Genomic DNA, 18481 nt, shown 5'->3' with positions numbered 1-18481 from the left:
AGAAGATTATTTTCCTGACTTCTTTTGGGAGGTGCTTGGACACCTGCAGATGAATATGATTATTTATTTCAATGTCAACCCTCTTTTTCTAAAGGGTTAGCAAAGCCACCGGGAGACATCACTTATTACAGTTGAAAAGTTGCAGAAATTTTGCTTTCGAAGGAAACTAATCTGGAATCTCTAATATATTGTGTTCTATTTTTTTACATTCATCATCTCTCATTTTGTTCTCGGATCTAGTTAGCCTTAATTATGACTCAATGTGAAATAAGTATAGCAAAGAGAAATGCTGTTATTTAAAATATCTACCAAGTCTTCATTACATATTATATTTTAATTATATTTACATATTTATTTTTATCATTGATTTTACATGACTGCAAAAGCAAATCTTAGCAATTCGTACTTAAAATATGCACTTGGGATGTTAGTATCTTGAAACAAACAAATTCGTGGCAAGAAATGATATAATTTTGCTGATAAAATTAATTGTACCTGGTAAACATTGGAATGTTAGCATGGAAAATTTAGTGGGAAAAATTTAGGAACGAAATCCTGACTTGGTCATAGCCAATAAGAATCAATGAAAAAATAATGGATGATTAAACAGTAGAAGAAAACCAGAAAAGAAATATTTTGTCATCGCTAAGGGGAGAAATTTGACATCTTAGTGCAAATTTGGAAGTTTTTCAGCAAAATATATTAATGCTGGATAAGAATAATACAGATTTTTCTAACCTCGTGGTTCAGTTTTTAAAAGGGTGAAAATTTGCAGCACATTTGTGATGAAAAAATTACTTCTTCTGGAGTAACCAATAGTGCAGGGACTACATCACTTCCGTGGGATGGCCCTGCACTGCCTTGTTGAGACAGACACTTGAAGTGCAGGTTCACAGCTATTACTTAGTCTCCTCACTTAGACTGGCACATGGGATATTAATGCCTAAGTAGCATTGTGGCCTAGGCTTGTTTTCCATGTGTCAAGCGAGTCCTTTTACCATTGGATGAGGCTGTTGTGGCCTGCAGCTTCTCTTTCAAGCTTTTCATTAGACATCCGTTCTGGCGCACAGCAAAAATATTTAAATATAACCTCTTAGGAATTTATGGGAAACACATACTTTCTCCCAGAGGAGAATAAATGTAAAAGATAGATTTAGAACTGTGTGTGAGGCTGCAATATCTTCCTCATATACATGATGTGGAATGATACACTCTCTATTCCCAGAGCAACCTGGTCTAGTGGAAGGTGTCCCTGCCCATGACAGGGGAGTTGGAACTTTAAGGTCCCTTCCAACCCAAACCATCCTGCGATTCTTTTCAGAATTAACATGTCTAGGTTATACATTCATTTTGGGCACACTGGTTAGCAATCATATGATCTGAAAAACGGTGATGACAGCTTAAGATGGTGCTTTATTTGCAGGTTTTCTGAGACCCTGCTGGGTCAAAGCACATGCAAGTGTCGTTCCCAGCTGCATGTGTCACTCCTGGATGGTGCAAGAGGCAGCTGTGATATCAGTGCCCTGCAGCAGCATGGTTTCCCTACATGATGCAGCAAGATGTTGGCTAATACCTGGAGCTGAGGGAGGCTACAGCACATGTCCTTGCTCTTGGTCTTGGTCGAAGCCTGTTGGTTCCTTATTAGCAGTCCTCTGTGTGCTAAAGGATGGGTGCAGCTTTGTCTCTCTAGTTGCATTACTGGGCCCTCTGGAATCTGTGGACTGACATCCCAGTGCTCTCCCTTGTCCTCGTCCTTGCAAAAGCACCTTGCTTTGCCACAGCAAGGCAACCGACAGTGCGTGGAGCCCTGGAAAGAGTACGAGGGCAAGGTGTCCTTTGCCACAGCAGTGCTGCAGGGCAGTGCAGACTGTGGTATGTGCTAATAACTGGGGTTTGTTATTGGTGCCCGGGGCAGAGATTTCACAGAGTTGCGCACTTGGCCGGTGGTGGGCCCGGGATGACAGGAGAGGACCCGAGGGTGGAGCACACACTCACGTAGGCAGCAAAGCCCCTGGGTGCAAACAAGCTTTCTGTGCACGGCCACTTCCTGCAAGGTCTGTGTCGCTGCAGAGAGAGGAAGCTCCGAGCAGCTACCGGTGCTGCTCAGAAACAGTCAATGAGCTACTCAGACTGTGAGATGATGGTCAGCACGTTCTGTTTGCCCTTCTACAGACTCGAGGCAGGTTCCTCACAGGCTCCTTGAGGAAGCAGCCCCATGGGGCTGCTTTCTCACAGTGAAATAGCGAGCAACAAGTGACTGCTTTTGTCACATCATTTTCCTTAGACAAAAGGCAGCTCTAAACCAAGCATGGTCTCAGTTACTTCTGTCTGCACCTAGAACGTGCTGTTTGGGTCACTCCTCAGGAGTCACCTGGATAAAACCTAATGGTCCTAGTAAGCCCATGGTTTGAAACACTGTGATCACCAGCCACAACCTCAGCCATGGCTTTGGATCTAAGTTTTCTGTGGCAATCTAACAACAACCTTTAACTTTTCAGAAAAGATTGAGAAATACCTTGAAGATCAGATCCTTCAGTCAGCAGAGTCCTTTCCAGGGCTGCCTTCTCAGGGGTAAGTGTCTGCTTCTTCTGAGGTAATGTGTTTCTAGCACAGAGAACCCATGCTTGTTTCAGCATGTAAGCAAGGCCTGGCAGCCTTTCACACAGGACAGTGAGTCATCCTTGAGCAGGAGAGAGTGAGTCAGAAAGGGCAGTTGACAAGCTTTATTTATCACTCTCCTGTTATTTGGCCCAGGAGAATTTTACCCTGAAAAACCCACCCCTGTTAATGACAGGCAGAGCTCAGACTTGTATCCTATGACTACTGGCTTTTTTGTCCCATAGGCTTTGCACGCGGTTTCATATCAGGAAATCATGGCAGTTGGCCATTTCCGTGAATTTTTATTTTAAAAGGGGTTCTGAACATACCAGCTATATTGGAATAACTCGCCTGAGCTACAGTTACCCTGAAGAGAACAAACTCAAATGCCTCTGAGTGATGAAAAGAGCCTGGGGGGTTCTGTGCAAGGGCATTTATAGAGTTCCCATTTACTTTCTTCTCTTGAGGCTGCTTTGCTCACAGCCTAATTGAATGCTACTAGCACAGCCCAGTGTCTTGACTGTCTTTTGATTATGGTTCTGCCACTCACAGGCTCCATATAGGGCGTGTCAGGCTTTCCAGTGTAAGTATCTGTTTACAGAAGTTATAGGGTTCTGTTGTAGAAATACATGCCAAGCAGAAAGTTGGCAGAAAACATCACAACTCAGAAATGGAAAAAGAGACAGAGAAAAGAAAAAAAAATCTGCCTGATGATTAATTAAGGAAACTCTGCCCTTTGGGCTTTCAGGCTTTGCAGCTAGAAGAGAGGTAGCAGTGTAGCAAGGATTTGGGGTGACCATGATGTGTAGTTGGGTGTCTGGAGGTATGGAAAGAAGCAAAGTGAGCTAAGTCCATTCTACTTGTGTTGCAGGTGTCTTTGGAGTAGGAACATGTGAAGACAGCACCCATTGTGCTCAGCAAGTTCTCTGTGAGCCGGCATGGCAGGACCTGGAGGTCTTGCAGGTTCCTTGTCCTTGGTTTCTCTGGTTCAGTCCTGTTCTTCTTGTCCTGTTGGGGGCCAGTGCCTGATACACATGGAATCCAAGGCAGGCTGAGTCTGCCCATTTTCTGTGCAGAAGAGACAGGCCAAACCCAGCATTTCACCAGCAAAATAAGAGAGCTTACCCAATTTTGCTTGGAATCACACAGACATTTTAGTAGTGTTAAGATCCAGTGAGACCAGTGAACTAACACTTCTACATGTGGTGAGGAATGTGGCTCTTTGTTACTTCTAGCCAAGTGGGCTGTCACTGGGTGCTGCAATGGTGAAAGATGGCATTGTGTTTCCTGATCCCACCAGTGTTTCCTCTCTACCTGAGGGGAAAATATTTTTTAGTCCATTCATTTAGTTCCCCTCGCAGATAGACAAAGCACTCCACGAATCTTCAACAGAGGTCTAAAGATGCTTGTTATTGCTCCTGTTTATTTGTGGCTTGTCTCCCTCACCCTCTCAAAGCCAAAGCTGCAAATACCAACCAACCAACCAACGATCCTTCCATTCAAGGAGGACCAGTAGCAGCTCCTTACACAGACAGCAGCACCATCACCTCACTTGCTCCTCACCTGGCAACGGATGTGTTTCTTGTGGTGCCTTTTTACCTGGGGGAAAGAGCAGCAGTCAAACTGGAAACAGCACCAGGCAGTGATTTGCAGTAGGAAGAGAAGTTGTCAGTCTGGATTTCCTTAAAACCTGGATTTCCTTTCTGGATTTTCCTGCTTCCAAATGTTGGTGATATGTGTTCCTGCTCTGGCTGGGACTAAGACCTTCATCTTGTAAACAAACTGCACTGGAAGCACCATGTACCAGTTACAGCTCCTGTGGCTCAGACTAAACTGTAAATGTTTGCAGTGAAATTTTTACAGCTTGGAGCAGAGAAACCAAACTGCAATTTGCAGAATTTCAAGATATTCTTCCCATAATTCTTCTTCCATGTGAAAGAGAGCATACTGAGGTTAAAAGAACAGGCTCCAAGTATGCTGTTACCTGTCATAGCCTTTCTATTTGGAAGACACTGCTAATATAAATTTAGTGTATTTCTCCCTGTTTCTTTACAGAAGGATAAACAGAGTCTTTTTCCCTGTCCTTGAATACAGCAGAAACAAACACAAGCAAGTAGTTTCTGGACACACATTCCCATGTCTGCTGGTCCTGGCAAGGTCTGACCTCAAAGGGGTTCCCCTCTATGTGGCTCCTTGCTTTTCTCTGTCCTGTATCGAGCCAACACAAGCACATCAGCCATGACCACATCTGGGCAAGCAGGGGAGTCCTTGACTTTGTGAAGGGAATGGAAACTACATCTTTGAGAGACGGTTTGCATTGTTCATCTGCCTTTACTACATTAGAAGAGGATAGTTATTCTTTCTACTGAACCTGGTAGAGTATGCATTATGTGTTTGTGACTGTAATGGGATGTGTGGGGATTGTGGATTAAAGCCTTGCCCCAAGACTGTTATTAGCATTTTTCAGCGTAATAATGAAGAGATGAAGGTGCACCATCTAATTTAGGTGTTTCAGCAAGTCATCTCGAGACAGTGCTCAGATCTCTCTACTGATTGGATTGGGAGACACAGTATTGCAGACCTGGATAGGCAGGGGACTGACCCACCCATTGCTCCTTTGTACTCATAAGCTATAAGAGCTCTAGTATCTGAAGTGCTGTGATGGATGGATACCTGCGTTTTAGAAGGAGGAAGGTGAGATGTGGAAGAGGGTTATGCTCTGCACAGAGAGGAGCAGCTCAGATGCTGTGACTGTGTGATGGTCAGGAGCAGAAGGAAGGCCAACACATGGTAGGCACCTGCCACAGATCACCTGGCCAATAAGACAAAATAGATGAAGCCTTCTTTAGAAAAGTGGAAGAAGTGTCACTGTTTCAAGCTCTGGCTTTAATAAGATATACTGCCAGGAGCTTCCGACTGGCGCGGGGTCCTGCGCAGCGTGCCGAATTCTTTGTTAATTCTTTTCTTTATGACATAAACACCTTCCTTCCTTCCTTCCTTCCTTCCTCCCTTCCTCCCTGTAGTGGTTTGAACCAGGTTTTCCCCCTGAAATTAAGAAAGTGGTAACCCCCAGGGGGTGGTGACCCTTGGGGTTTGACCCAATCAGTGCTCCTGCAAAATATAAACATATCTCTAGACCGGAAAAGAAGAAGTGGTACTTGTTGTTAGAAGAAGAGTGGCCATGTTGTGAACGCCACGAGGAAGGGGCTCAGGGCCCCTTGGGGGCTTTGGCCCCCCCCAGCCCCCAGTTTGGGCGTTACGGGGACTCAGAACAGTGTTAAACTGGGCTGAGAGCCTGTAGCTAAGAGCTGGGGGAGTTTCTCTCCGGTAAGCAGCAGTAGGAGACACTAAGAGCGGTGGCAGAGCAGCAGTGGACGGAGGAGAGCAGTGGCAAAGAGCCAACAGATAAGGACCAAAGGAGCAGCAGAAGCTGGCATGCAGCTGAGGCAGACAGAGTTGTCTGAAGAAAAGGAAAGCAGCAGCAGAAAAGAGAACCAAGCCACTGCAGAGAGCGAGTTTCAGGGGTAAGAACTGCAAAACTTCCCCCAAACTCCTTTGAGACCCCTCCGAGAGAGAGGAGGGGGTGGTGGACTCCCACCTGAGAGGAGTCCTGGAGTGCAGTAAGCACTGCAGAGAGGAGCTATGAAGCTCAGACTGTCCTGAGAGCTAAGCCAGGACAGCCAAAGGAATGTATGTGTGGAGTGACCTTGGCCCCCCCTTGCTGCTAAGCTTCAGAGAAGCTGGCAGCCATCTTGAGGCAGAGCACAGAAGCTCTATAAAGGGGCTTGTTTTCCCCTGAAGATACCAGACCGTCACGAAGGCTTCTGTGGGAGGGGGGCTAGGAATCAGGAACTGGATTTTGAGGCTGTTCAAAACCATGACACTCCCTTCTTCCTTCTTTCTTCCTTCCTTCCTTCCTCCCTTCTTCTCTCTCTTCTCTCTTCTCTCTTCTCTCTTCTCTCTTCTCTCTTCTTTCTTATTTCTTATTTCTTCTCTCTTCTTTCTTCTTTATTCTTTCTTCTCTCCTCTCTCTTCTTTCTTCTCTCCTCTCTCTTCTTTCTTCTCTCTTCTCTCTTCTTTCTTCTTTCTTCTTTCTTTTCCTTCTTTCTTCTCTCTTCTCACTTCTCTCTTCTCTCTTCTCACTTCTCACTTCTCACTGCTCTCTTCTCTCTTCTTTCTTGTTTCTTTTCCTTCTTTCTTCTCTCTTCTCTCTTCTCTCTTCTCTCTTCTCACTTCTCACTTCTCACTTCTCACTTCTCACTTCTCTCTTCTCTCTTGTCTCTTCTCTCTTCTCTCTTCTCTCTTCTCTCTTCTCTCTTCTCTCTTCTCGCTTCTCTCTTCTCTCTTCTCTCTTCTCTCTTCTTTCTTGTTTCTTTTCCTTCTTTCTTGTTTCTTTTCCTTCTTTCTTCTTTCTTCTCTCTTCTTTCTTCTCTCCTCTCTCTTCTTTCTTCTTTCTTCTTTCTTGTTTCTTTTCCTTCTTTCTTCTCTCTTCTCTCTTCTCACTTCTCTCTTCTGTCTTCTCACTTGTCACTTCTCTCTTCTTTCTTCTCTCTTCTTGCTTCTCTCTTCTTGCTTCTTTCTTCTGTCTTCTCTCTTCTTTCTTCTTTCTTCTTTCTTCTTTCTTCTTTCTTCTTTCTTCTTTCTTCTTTCTTCTTTCTTCTTTCTTCTGCCTCCTGGGGCCGGCGCGGGTGCCCACACAACCAGCGCCGGAGCCTCTGACCGCCGCGGGGTCCTGCGCAGCGTGCGCAGGGGCTTCCGGCCGGCGCTGGGTCCTCCCGCCCACGCGGGTGCCCGCGCTGCCTGCGCCGGAGCCTCTGACCGCCGCGGAGTCCTGTGCAGCGTGCGCAGGGGCTTCCGGCCGGCGCCGGGACCTCCCGCCCACGCGGGGGCCCGAGCTGCCTGCGCCGGAGCCTCTGACCGCCGCGGGGTCCTGCGCAGCGTGCGCAGGGGCTTCCGGCCGGCGCCGGGTCCTCCCGCCCACGCGGGTGCCCGAGCTGCCTGCGCCGAAGCCTCTGACCGCCGCGGGGTCCTGCGCAGCCTGCGCAGGGGCTTCCGGCCGGCGCCGGGTCCTCCCGCCCACGCGGGTGCCCGAGCTGCCTGCGCCGGAGCCTCTGACCGCCGCGGGGTCCTGCGCAGCGTGCGCAGGGGCTTCCGGCCGGCGCCGGGTCCTCCCGCCCACGCGGGTTCCCGAGCTGCCTGCGCCGGAGCCTCTGACCGCCGCGGGGTCCTGCGCAGCCTGCGCAGGGGCTTCCGGCCGGCGCCGGGTCCTCCCGCCCACGCGGGTGCCCGAGCTGCCTGCGCCGGAGCCTCTGACCGCCGCAGGGTCCTGCGCAGCGTGCACAGGGGCTTCCGGCCCGTGTGGGGCCCCCCCCAGGAGGTCTTCCGTCTTCTTTCTTCTCTCTTCTCTCTTCTTCTTACCTGTGCCTCCCCTGGCTGGCGTGGGCTGCTTTTATACTGGATCCGGGCGGGTCCCCTTTGTGACGTCAGAGCTGTCTGAGCCACCGTCTCCAACGAGGTCACAGTGGCGGCCCCCGACGCATCACAAAGGGGGTCCCGCGGGTGCTCCCGCAGGAGCCGCTCCCACCGCCAGGCTGGATCCCTGACACGGGCCTGGCTCTGCCAATAGAGCACAGCAAGCTCCCATCTGATGAGGGTGTCAGTGGTCCCTGGTGTCCCTGTGCGCCGGCAGCGACTTGTTCAGGGTGTGCCTGGGCCCGCGTCTGTGCTCGCCCGGGCTTTCACTGGCTCGGGAGAGCCCCCTGGACCCCACTTGGGAGTGCTCCGCTGGGGATCGGGCCTCTCACAACCGGGGCCCTATGCCGGGAGTGCATCCCTTGGGACCCAGACCGCTCCAAAGCTTTGTCCTTGCTTCCCCTGTGCCAAGAGTGACATGCGGGATGCGTTTCTTCCAGTTCAGCATGTGCAGAGCTGAACTTCCAGTGCCCTTTCTGTTCAAAGCCTTCTGGAGGCAAAAGGGGGCTGGGGTGAGGGGGAATGTCAGTAAGTGGGAGCTTAAGTATTCCAGAAAAGGAAGGACCAGAAAAAGGCAGCTTCAAATATAAGTAACAACAACAACAACACAAGGCGTTACCAATTCTGGAACTTTTTCAATGAAAACATGAAACACTCACTTATATAATCTTATATAATCTTATATAATCTTTAAATAAACAAGCGACTGTTCAATACTAACATATATAATCTTAGAGGAACTAATCTTCCATTTTAAATAAATCTGCACTCAAACCTGTCAATAGGCAACAAAAGGAGCACGTGCTCGAAGGCTCCCTTTGGGACATGGCTCACACTGCTGTGCTTTCCCAGATGAAGGACACACAGAAGTCTGAGGTTCTCAGCATTTAATTTGCCTCAGCCTTTACTGGCAGAGTTTGCTCTCAGACATCCTTGTCTAATGGCAGAGTTTGGAAAAGGGAGGTACTACTGATATGGTTTGGAGCTGGCTCCCTGCCAAGTCTCCAAACCTTACCACAAGAAGTCCCCCCCACCCCAAACCAAGGGAGAAGAGGGGAAAAAAAAACCAAAAGAACCGAAAACGAGAGAGAGACAAAGCAATATATATAAATATATTTACACTTATATTACAGTTATGTACAGTTGAAATATATATACAATTTCACAGGGAAAAGGGAAAGGGGAAGGGAAGACCAAAAACCAAAATAATATATATATATACATATATCCCGATCAATAGCCCAAGGTCTATCAACTAAAAGAATTAGCAAAGAATATCTTACTACTCTCCTTGGGACAACGGAGAGTCACGCAGGGGTGACTGCCGGCAGCCTCCGCCTCCCAAGGTCGACAAGGCCTTACTAGGCCTCACTCTCCAAGCCGACAGACTCAACAGCAGGGAACCCGCACCTCCAAAGCCGCCAGAAGGAAAGAGAGCGAAGGCATCTCCTCCTTTCTTCTTATACTCCGGCTTACGTAAAAATTGTAGGGAATACCGGGTAAATCTGGGCACTTCCTTGGTTACAAACTGGTCACCAAGGAAGGCCTAGGCCAAACTACCACAACTACCCACAGCTGAAGAGGGGGATGCTGGGATCACTTAAGTAAACTGGAAATATACAAATCCATAGGACTAGATGGGATGAAGCCCGGCTAGGCAAAAGGAAGAAAACTCTCAATAGGGAGGGTTGTCAGCCACTAGAACAAGTTGCCCAGAAACTGTCTGCAGTTTCTATTCTTGGAGGCTTTCAAAAGCCAGCTAGATGAGACCTTGAGAAACTTTGTTTCATTAAGCAGAAGATTGGCGTGAAATTCCTGCAGAACTCCTTTCCAACTTATTTTTTTCTATGATTCCCAATAAACAACTGAATGTAAACTTAAGATCCTCTGGAAATGTGCCTTAAATTGTGCAACGTTGAATGTAGCATGTCGTAAATGCCACACAGACCCCAAATCACCCATGACACATGGGAACCTAAAGGAGAGGGTAGCAGTGGTAGTCCAGGGACTGGAGCTGCTAGAAAAGTCGCTAAACTGTGCTTGTGAGGATTAGCAGGGTTTAAACAGTGTTTTCTGCTGTTACACGTGAACCAGTCACCCTTTAGGTGTGCTGTAGGTGCTCCGGGACTTCCTGTGCTGAACCTCCTAGTGCTCACTCAGTGTGTTGGTGTCACACTCTCCAAGGACTTCATGAGCCCCAACAGGTCACTCACAGATATGACTCCAACAGATCTCTCTAACAAGAGTTCTGTGTGAGCTGAGACCTTCCTGAAGACTGAGTTAACATCAACATGATCAACTGTGGCAGCTCACAGCATATCTGTTCTTGTTTCATGCTGCTGGCAGAGCTTACGCTAGCAGTAGAGTGCAGTGAAGTTCTTGCCACTTAGGAGTTACTGGCAGACAAGATCTCTGAAACATACCCCAAGCAGACCTGGGTTTTCTTGTTATGCTTTTACTTTGTCCCTGAGCGGCTGCTGCTTCAGATGTTGCACAGCTGCTGGTTCAGCAGGTTCATACACAGAGAAAGGCTACTGTAACCACTTCAGGTTTAATTTAGGTTTAATCACTGTTTTGGACATGTGAACATTTTTTATTTCAGCACTATTTCAGAACAGTTTTGTTGGAGGCTCCTTAATCCTCTGGAGACTTCTGGTTGGAAGCACAAGCAGATTTTTCCAGGCCTGTAGCCGCAGACTGTGTATCTGGAAAAGCAAGACACTCCATCCCCTGCTGACATGGAGCCACGAATGCCCTGGAGCAAAACCCAGAAAATTTCTGAAGCTTCTCTGTGGATGATGAAATCCTGGGGAGTAAAACCCTACAAGAACCAAGCTTAACTTTGCAGTAAGGATGTAACTTTGAACAGGACAAAGTTGCACGTACCTATTAGCAATGAAAGAGACAATTTATATAATCTCTTTGAACAGTAGCCCTTCTGCTTGATGTGGAGTCTGAACTATTGTCTGATGATGGTCCAAATGTGAGTCCCATGTATAACCTTTCAAAAATTGTATGACTCTGGAAAGGTGAGAAACCTTGCTGAGAGTATGTCTGTATAAAAATAATGGAGTTTCTGTGCAATTCTAAGTGTTCATTTCCAGTCATGCCTCAATTGCTGTGTTAATGCCCCTTGGCATGAGTAGAATTAGCATAAAATCATAGAACTATATTATTTTTTTAGTTTTATACTTCCTTCCCACAGTCAGAAACACCTGAGTGTTGTGACTACAATACCACACAAGAGGGGACATTCTGTTCAAAGAAGGCAAAACTCATGTACAGCACTGAGCAGAGGGTTGTAGCAAAGCAGGGAAGTCATGTAAAAATCCAGGATTCTAGCTTTAATATCAAGATTAATTTACTGCTTAAGTGGTCTTACATGTAATACAATAAGCCCTGCAGGATAAGAATTGTTTCAGGGTTGGTTTTGTTTTTTTTTTTTTAATTGGAAAACATCACTGAAAGATTCCTTTCAAAATAAACATCACTGTTCCCGGGAGAGCAAAACAGATGAATTGGCTCTGAGTTCTGGATTTCTCCATAATCTAATTTAAAACAGAACAAAGAAAGAAGGAATCAGTGGAATAGCAACCTCATAGAGCAAAAGAACATAATTCAAGTGTTAAGAGGACATTTACAAACACCATTATTAATGCCAAAACATTGGTTTATCTTTTCAGTGAGTTCTAGATGTGAGTCTTTGTCAGTTACACTGAAGGTCAGAAACTTGTCCATATATTGTATATTGATAAAATACTTCTCTGTGGTTTCACGTTCTCATCTGAGGTATCATCCAAGCCAAACTCATCCTTGATGAATTAATATCAATGGAGTCACATGCCAGGAGTGCAGCCCTTTCAGTACTCATCAGTCTAGTATCAAATGGATATTTAATTGGTCCAGTTTGCAGAACTGACCCCTGGCTCTCACTCAAGCCACCCCCTGCGACCCAACATGGGTATTATAGACCTGTTGCATCCTTTTTTCCCCTCACTATCCCAAGTACCCATAGACCTTCCCATCCAAACTGGTGAGGTACATTCAGGTAAAATATGCCACTTGGCTTAGCCCAAATCTTTTTGTCATGCTTCTGCTTCTCAGTCAGATCAGCCATTTGTATGTTTTAGTTCACTTGTGCCATCCATTAACCTCCTCTGGGTGTGCAGGGCATGGCTGAAGCCCCCAGTTGGGGGACCCTGTGAGGGGGCACTGCTGAAGAGACCCTGTGGCTGCAAGGGAGGGAGAGAGAGAAGAGTCCATATGGGTGCTGGTAATCTTGGCTGGGACCTTCACAGCTCTGAGAATGTCAGCAGATGTTGGATATGGAGCACTGCTACTCACAAGGTACTTGCAAGTGGGTCCCAGCTCCTCAGTGTCACCATCTTGGAGGGACACAGAGGAGCCCCATGGCTTCTGAAGTCACACATGCTTTTTGCCTTTCTGGGGAAGACAAGGACCTTGGCTGGAAACAGCCAGCACAAGACAGCCAATGGAAGGTACTTTCAGTGAACAGCAAGAAGTTATTTTGGTCTCACACTATGCACTACCTTTGCTATTTATCCCCGAGTGTCTTTTCTAGCACTGTGTTTGTTTATACTCACACAACTATAGCCCCCTCAGTGACAATGTCAGTAATTCTCAAGGCAATGGCATTTGTAGTGGTGAGCAAAAGGCAGGAGCTGGTCCTCATCAGTGGCAGGGTGTCCAGTGACAAAGGCAGTATGTCACAGACAACTTGGAATTCTTGGCTTCCTCTCACCTGGAAAAGGAATGGAAAGAGGGAGATGGAGCTCAAAAAGGCAAGATGCAAAGGCATCCCCATAGAGGCTTAGGGGTTTTGCCAAGAGAATTAAAAATGTTTTACAAGGAATCAAGTAGGTTTATAGGAAATCTGGAGATCTACGTATGCCAAGGGCTTCTCATCCTTCCAAGGCAAAGCTGTTAGCACAGCACTTTTTAAAGTTACTTTCTGAGGTATCCCAGCTCAACTCACTCAATTCCTGCTCTAGTGATGGCATTGCAGATTGGCAAAAGGGAACTTCATTGTGTCCAAAACCTTATCATTTTACTCGCTTTAGAAAAGAAGTGATTCTGTGAGAGAGCAGATTCAACATACTCAGCTATTATTTACATCAAAGAAATGAGCTGGTTCTTTTGATGACCTTGGAAAAATGCAACTTCATTTGTTTGAGCAGGGCATTTTAAAGGTTTTTAAAAATCCTGTTTGATAATATTATGCAATAATCAAGGCACACACAGCATCTGGACCTGCATGTTCTGTTGGCAAGTGTGCCTGCCTGTTCAGAGGGGCACAAATTTCCTGGCACTGATGAGAGTGATACCTCAGGGCTTTTTGAGGATTAGGCCTTGATTCCCTGTGCTGACATTCTCCATAAAGGTCAGTTAGCATTTCCCATGTCCGCTGTCAAACTCACTGACACTGAGCCCCTCTCTTTCGCTAAAGATGATTCAGGCCTTGGAATATGCCCTTGACTAAGGAGCTATTTTGGTTTCAGAACCAGCTGTTTCTCTGGTGCAAATGAGCGTAGCTGTTATTTAAGTCAAAGGAGGCGAGTTTGACAACCTTAGCTGCTTTGCCAGTATATCTGTTTTGGCAAATCCTCCTAGCAGAAGCACAGCTTATATCCACAAGAGAGTGCTTTGAGTGGTAGGTCTGATTCCTGCTCCCTGCGTGAAGGGATGCAGAGAGGAAGAGGCTGCTTGGCTGACGTACAGTGCCAGTACAAGGCTTTATCTGTCATGACTATGGGTGTTTCTCTTGCAATCATGATGGAAAAGGCTAGTCTGGCAAATCCTTTGAGTGTGGGCCAGGCCTGAGGACCTGGCTGTGTATTTAGATGTCCCCTACTGCCATTTTCAGTCTGTGTGCTGAAAGATCTGTGGGCTTCTCTGTTTGGCATTATCTCCTTGATGTGAGGTCTCTTAAACCACCCTCTCCCTTCTCTTCCTGCCCTCTGTGCCTTCCCAATGTGTGAGCTGCAGTGCTGTCAGTCATAGCTTTTCCTTGTAAAACCTGCACCTTCCTCCCAGGCAGGTCTGTCCTCCCTACAGTGCTAATGCTCCTGACAGCTCAACAGCAATCCCTGTCCCGCCAGCTCCACTCCATGGCATCTGTGTGGATGAAGCCTCTCCTTCGGCCCCCAGGCCTGCCAAACCCGTGCTTTGCTTGTGTCTTGGATCAAGTCACATTCATCATCTCCCTTCCCTCATGGCCAAAGAAATCTCTGCCTTTGTCCATGTCTCTACGTAACCATACAGGAGAGCCAACCAAAAAAGAGTAGGGTGCTTTAATTAACCATATCTCCATTGCATAGCTGGATAACTTGAGGCCAGCAATATCTGGTGGGTAGCCCAAGGTCATAAAGACAGTCTGTGTCAGAACCTGCATTTATATCCAGCTTTCCTGAATCCCAGACCCTTATCTTAGAGCACCTATAACAGCTCTCTGCTACACTTTTCCCTGCATGTACTAGTTAATATTTCCCCTTCAATATTTGACACTTTCAGTCAGGAACTGTTTATTGTATACTCAGATGCAGTCTGACAAATCCATGTTTTCCCTTTACTAAAGCAATGGAAACATATACTTCTGATGAAATTTGGCTTCTTCAGCTAAAGGACCAGCAAAGTTTTTTCTGTTGCTGCATCTTGAAATCAGCGCTGAGACAAGTCCACTCGTGTGACATCTGCTGATAAACTGGGATCATGAATATAAAATCCAGATTTCTTACATCAGTCTGAACATACCAGACATTCTCTAGGTCAGTATTTGGAAAAAGCTATCACAGGCAGCTTATGAGGCAGGAGTGGATTTCATATGTATGACTTATACTCTAGTTTTAGCATAGGAATATCTGAAGCATGTATCAGTGACTCATTTGTTAAAATACTGAATCTTGAAGCAAGGAAATTATCTTGCTGACTGTGTTTCGGTACTTTCTAGTATGTGTCATGGAAAAAATTGGCTATCATGCCAGACTGCCTCCGAGGAAGGTCATATTCCTTTACCACCTGTTGATTAACACAATACCTTACTTTTAATTATTAAGCATGATTGAAGCCTCTGTGGGTATTTCCAATAGTTGCTGGAATGCTGAGATAGTGTATATTTACCTGTTCTGGCCTGCTGGGCTGGAAGAACCCAGAAGGAGTCATTTGTTTACATTAAGATTCCCATTCTGATGAAGTCTGCCCCAGAAGAGTCCACAGTTGGAGGGTGCTATATCTGCTGATTCAGATCAGTGCTGCGCTGCTCTTCCAGACCTCCTAAGGGCTGGCTAGTTTTTGTCATTTTGGTCTCTCAGGACCTTTTCTACTAAAGAGATCATGCAAAGCCTCTTACACCCAGGAGGAAATGTCAGCTCGGTGGGATTAGGTGACAGTGACGAGCCAAAGTGGGAGTGTTGTGGATGGTGGGAGACTCTGATGAGTCATGGTACTGTGGCAAATAACACGTTGAAAACAAAGTGTGAGCTACCCAGTGGAATTATATGGAATTATATGGCATCTCCCTGGCCTGGCTTTCTCTCCAAGACCCCGTAGTGCAGAGGCAGCTGTCCCATGGATCATGGTGCAGGAGGGCGGTCAGGCAGAAGGAAAGGGGATGTGGTGTGGTACCATGGGTACATGCGCTATGAGCTCGTCTGTGAAGGAGTTTGGACGAGAAGGTCTCACCTTCAGGTCACAGGATTTGATGGATTGGATTGGGCTGATGAAGATATGCAAGGGACCCAGAGTAAGCCATGCCCTTCTGGATGCTGCATGTCAGCATCCTCCCCCGTGTCAGCAAAGGAAAGAAGAACTCTGTTGACATGGAGAATACGTGTCTGAAGCCAGTTACATCAGCTGTGTCCCAGCTCCAGGCATGTTGTAGCAGAAACACAGGATTTCAGCAATGCTGTTCAAGGTTCATGGGCTTTTCAAGAGAATTGTCAATGCAGACCAGTACTGTTTGCACTGCAACTGAGTGAAAAATGTTGCGGAGGGAACATAAATCAGCAGGTTAGGATTTTATTTCTGGGCTGGAAATAGAACATTTCTGCCTTGTGATTTCCCAGCTTAAACTTAATGTGGACATTGCTCAATTTTTTTTCATTATTGCTATAATTTAATTGTGGGATTTACTCTTTGGAAACAACCAAGCAAACTGAAAACAAAACACATCAACCATTCAGTTCTGTTATTCAAAAGAAAATTTGTTAGCAGGATATGCGCACTTATTAAATTAGAATGTTTATTAGTTGCTCATTTACTCCTTGAACTATGAGAGGAAGACTTGTCTTTCTCTTGTCTCCCAACCTGCTTCTGTCTGGGAAAGCTGATAATATCTCGCTTTTAAACTACAATTTCTCATCCTGTTTTTAGCAGACTTGATGGTTGCAAATGAAAAGTGACCACAGAGGGAGTGGCAAAAGTGTCACTGTTGAACAGGCTGATGATTATTAGTCATGCTATATATTGGGAAAGGCTCTTCATAATTTTATATGCCATAAAAATAATTTGTTTTTGCTCCGAGTCCACTAAACTGCTGTTTCAGCTGGATATTTGTTGCAGCTTGCTGCATTACAAAATCCTTGGTCATCTGGATAGTATTTCTGTAGCAGGGGTGAGAAGTCATGGTAGTAGCTCTAAAGCTTTATTAGGAAGAAAGTTCTATGCTTACTGTTTAGCACGGGATAGACTAGGAAGGGAAGATATTTTGTTAGAAATGCCAACACCTTAATTTTATCCTTTTTTTGGACATCTTTTCTACTTACATAGTTTATAAAGCCCCTTTCAGTTGGGGCTTTATGTAAAATATCACAGGCAAAAAATGTATGGGAACATCCTCTTCTAGCTCTCCCTTCCAAAGGAAAACATGGAGTAGTTAAGCTTTACATTCTCTGAAATGCTGCATGCATGTGGCTGTGGAATTGAACGTGCTTAGAGCTCTCTGAAATACTTGTCATGCTGCTATAAATATACACACTTTACTAACAACTTGCATTATTGGCAACATTGTTGTCTACTGTACTCATTTCAAAAATAATGGTTTTGTGTAATTCTCAGCAATATGATACAAACATAACCCCTGTAATGAAAAACTGGTTCAAAAAGGGACTGAAGACCTCATTGTTTGGTCGAATACATAATCTGCTGACTGCTCTGTTCAATTTGGGCTTCAGACTGTAAACTCCTGGGTCAGGTTTTTTATAATCTTGGTGTGAGCCGACTGATTGAAGCACAGACAATGGAAGGGCAAGCCAAAGGCTCCAGATCTTACTGGCATATTGTTATATCAGATTCCCACTTCTAATTTACTGGAAAAAAATATGTGTTTAACTCATAAGATGGGGAAGAAGAACTCAAAACCTGTGATTTTAATGGGGACAGGTGGTAGTCTGAATCTCCAGCTCCTGGAAACAGAGAGCCAAGAGATGTGAACCAACTGATCCTCCCAGGGTAGTGCTAATTTCCAGACCTGTCCCTCACTCAGACCATCAGTGCTGCGGCTCCCAATTCCCAGCTAAGGAAGGTGACCTGTAAAATACAGAAGAGAAAGACAATCCCAACCCTTTCTGAGTAACGCAGAGATGGGCATGGCCATGGGGACAACATTCCCCCTTTGTGCTACTGATGTGGCCTTTTTTCTGAAGAAATGGCAAGGTTTAGTGCTTTGGGGATGGATCCTGTTTTGCTTGTGGAGGTTTAAGAAACTTCCTACCTTGTGGTGAGAGTGGGGAAGGAAAGATGTGGCTTGCACTGCACTAGAATTTTTCTCTTAAAATATTTTATAATTAAAAAAAAATTTACATGTTCACTGAGATCTAAACTGATTATAAATGTCTCATTTTGAAAACTGTGGCAGATTTTACCCTTTTGATAATTCCACAGAAAATATTTAAATTAAGTGATTTTCTTTTTTTTCTTTTATTTTTTCTTTCTTTTTTTTTTTTTTGTAATTTAGGCTGACTCAAATTATTGGTATGAAACAGCTTGATTTAGTCCAAGCTTTTTTTATGGCTGACCTCTGAAAAATGTTATTTGTCTAATTTATTCAACTAATTCAAGCTAGGAAATCTGCCAAATTCTTGAAAATTCTCCAGTGACAGGAAATTATTATCCTGTGACTTCTCTAAGTCTAATGGTGTTTCTATTTAGCCTGCTCATAGCTTTGGTAGTGGACAACAACTTGTAATATTGACTGATGGTTTCTTTGGCACTGGGTTAACTTTGGCATATTTGAGGTACTGGGACTCTCCTGTCAGAAGAGCAGGCAATGACACACAGATCATTCGAAGGACAATTCTTTGATGTCTTTTATGACCCAAACAGGAGAGAACTGGCCTCACCCCCAGGCCAGCCTGTATTTATCCAAGCTGCTTGCTCCATCATAACTTTCCCCGGT

At 45.5% G+C, this 18481-nt stretch overlaps 1 long non-coding RNA gene across 1 annotated transcript; it reads right to left on the bottom strand.

The window, feature by feature from the left end:
* Positions 1-11332: 11332 nt before the first annotated feature.
* Positions 11333-13760, bottom strand: LOC113963205. Its single transcript, XR_003532682.1, has 3 exons — positions 13658-13760; positions 12675-12832; positions 11333-11618 (listed from the first exon to the last, which is right to left on the bottom strand). It is a non-coding gene; the product is annotated as an uncharacterized LOC113963205 (long non-coding RNA).
* Between the last annotated feature and the right edge of the window lie 4721 nt (positions 13761-18481).

The sequence above is a fragment of the Neopelma chrysocephalum genome, unplaced genomic scaffold (assembly GCF_003984885.1).
Source record: "Neopelma chrysocephalum unplaced genomic scaffold, ASM398488v2 Primary Assembly neopelma1_24, whole genome shotgun sequence".
Classification (NCBI taxonomy): domain Eukaryota; kingdom Metazoa; phylum Chordata; class Aves; order Passeriformes; family Pipridae; genus Neopelma; species Neopelma chrysocephalum.
Note: the sequence above shows the minus strand (reverse complement) of the source record. Positions and strands in the feature narration are given on the sequence as shown.